General features: G+C 40.1%; 1 pseudogene; it reads left to right on the forward strand.

The window, feature by feature from the left end:
• Positions 1–632: 632 nt before the first annotated feature.
• On the forward strand, positions 633–885 carry LOC126506735 (protein dpy-30 homolog; annotated as a pseudogene).
• The last annotated feature ends 2158 nt before the right edge of the window (positions 886–3043 follow it).

Below are 3043 nucleotides of genomic sequence, written 5' to 3' on the forward strand. Positions count from 1 at the left end.
GGCCTCATGTATCTCAGACTTGCTTTGAACTTGAGGTGTAGCAGAGATGACCTTGAACTTCTCATCCTTTTGCTTCTCATACCTCCCAAATGCTGGACTCCAGCCTTGTAGCACCACTCCTGGTTTATAGAGTTGGGAGTATTGGAAGCCAGGGCCTCATGAATGCTAAGTAAGTACTCTCCCAACTGATCCACATCCCTGGCACCACTATAAGACTCTTATAGTTTACCTTTTTATTAGAATAAACTAGATGTCTTATTGAATAAATTGAAGTGTAAGGAGCTGAAGAAACCAGCAGAATTCAAAGCTGTGTCAGGAAATGGAAGTTAAGTGTGGTTAAAAGCGGCTTCAAATTCAAGCCATCCTTGGCACCATGGTGGGACACTGTCTCAAGATAACTGAATGAATAAATAAAGCTTTCAAAGCTAACATATAAGCTCCTGCCTGCCTTACCCTGCCCTGCCACCATCCAAATGCTTTGTGCTGGTGTATATGTCTTGTAGACTCCCTCCCCAACCCTCTTTCTCTGTGCCAAATTATATAGTTGTATAAATTTTGAGCGCTGGGCTCTTAGGGACTGACAACCTTGGTGTGGACCGATATCTCAGTGACTGTGGTTTTCAGGGTCAGCCATGGAGTAGGAGAAGAGGCTGGAGGGTCAGACACAGGTTGCAGAAAACCCTCACTCTGAGGATAGCCTCACAGACAATGTAGAGAAGTTAGCCAACATTGGATCAATGCAGAAAAGTCATCAAAACAGGTCTTTGTCCACTCATGCCTACCTGGACCAGACAGCTGTGCCTATGGGGATTATCTGCTGTGATGGCAAAGGAAAGAATCACCAATTCCCACTGGGTTTCTGGCATCTTCTCTTTTAAAAGATAAGGCACAGTTTGGCCATCAGAACTGATTTCCTGGGAAGAAAAGAAACTTTTGGTTGCTACTGTAGATTTACATGATTATGGGACAGTTTTAATTGCCACGATTCTCCTCCCCATCTGGAAGACTACCAGCCCTCGGGACCACAGAACTTACTTCTGGAGTAGCGGAAGAGAACACATCCCCTCAGTCCGATGTCACCCTCATTTATTTAGTGACTATCATCTATGTACTTTTTTTTCTCAGATTGTCTTTTACTTTGTTTTTACAAATGACCTTCACAATAAACTGTTAAAACACCAATAAATATAAATAAACTATAAACGAGGTCCTGATGAGATGACTCAGCAGGCAAAGGGGTCCCTAAAGCCTGAAGAACAGACTTCAATTTTTAGGACCTATATGTTGGATGAAGATAATTGATCTTTGAATGTTACACACACACTAACTAGACAGACAGATAGATAGATAGGTAAATGTAACTAAAAAGAAAAAAGAAAAACAAGGCTGATTTTCACATTGAGAGAAACCTGATAATTCCCCCATCCCCATTCCTGAAAGTCAGAAGCATCCTGGAAAAGCCTATAAGCTTTCATAATTCATAGAATTAGAAACCAAATAAAAATAATGTTCAAATTAATTATAACTCTATTTTGAGACATAGAAAGGTCTACTTTACATTCAAGTTACCTATGTTTCCTAAAAATCTACTTTTTAGATGATGAGATGATTCATAAGGTAAGAGTTTCTGTTGCCAACCTTGATAACCCGAGTTTGATCCCTGGGGTTCGCTAGGTAGAAAGGGAAAAGTCCTCCAACCTCTATAAACACGCCACAGCACAAGTATCCCCCAAAACAAATAAATAGATGTCACAAGAATATATTCTATACTATGTAGCATAAACTTAGAATAACATAGCATGGCATTTTATAGTCTCCTTTCCCCTAATAAATCATAAATACTTTCATGGTGCAAGACTTACAAATGGACTTTGTATTTAATAAATGAACAATGCTATTTTATCATATAGCTTTACCAAAATTTGTTTGACCAGTCTCTCTTATCAGAAACAATTATATACCATAAATAATACCACATCAAACAACCTTCTGCATGAATCTCTTTGCACATCTCTGACAATCCTCCGAGGTTGAACTCCTGGGTTCAAGGCTTCTGGTAACTGTTGCTCAGTTGGTTCCAGAAACATTGCATCTCCAGCACTTAAGGAATTTTAAGGGCATAACTCATGACCTTGAACTGGGCTTAGAAATGACCTCTTGGTAGAGCTGATATTGCTCTACAAGTATTAAAGTACCTACTGGATATATTACCTTGTACGTGAGCACTCAGCCTTGTAGAGTGAACAGTTTGTCAGATATTTTGAAGACTTCCTCTATATTCAGTAGCAGAGGAAATGAATATTAATCAGAGTTCTTTAGAGGAACAGACTAATAGGAGGTGCATGCATTACAATGTATTAAAATAGACAAGGAGATTTATTATGAGCCTTGGCTCATGTGATTAGCAGGCTGAGAAGTCCCACAGTCTACAAGCTGGGAACCTAGGATGATGTAATTTGGCCCCAGTCTGAACAAAACGCATGGAGCCAGAGTCTAAGGGCAGGAGAAGATGAACTGAGATGTTCCAGCTCAAGCAAGGAGACAGGAAGAAGAAAGAACAAAGACCTCTTTTATTCTAATCAGGCATCAGTGGGTTGGATAATGTTTGCCCATCTTGAGAAGGGAAATCTTTACTGAGATCACACATTCAAAAGCTAATACCTTCCAGAAACACGCTCATAGACACACTCAGAGATGGTATTTAATCTGAACACTGGTGTGGGACAATGGTCTGTATTCTGTCAATTATATTTTAAATAAACTCTGATTGGCCAGTAGCCAGGTAGGAAGTATAGGTGGGACAACCAGATAGGAAGTAGAGCCAGGTCAATGAGAACAGGAGAGTTCTGGGAAAAGGATGCCGTCCTGACCCAGCCACAGAGCAAGCAAGATGTGACTGCCTCCTGATTAAGGTACTGAACCATGTGGCTGACATAGACAAGGATAATGGGCTAATATAAATTATAAGAGTTAATAAGAAGCCTGAGCTAATGGGCCAATCAGTTTATAACTAATGTAGACCTCTGTGTGATTTCTTTGGGAG

This window comes from Alexandromys fortis, unplaced genomic scaffold (genome assembly GCF_014885135.2).
Source record: "Alexandromys fortis isolate MF-2015 unplaced genomic scaffold, M_Fortis_MF-2015_v1.1 scaffold_69, whole genome shotgun sequence".
Taxonomy (NCBI): Eukaryota; Metazoa; Chordata; class Mammalia; order Rodentia; family Cricetidae; genus Alexandromys; species Alexandromys fortis.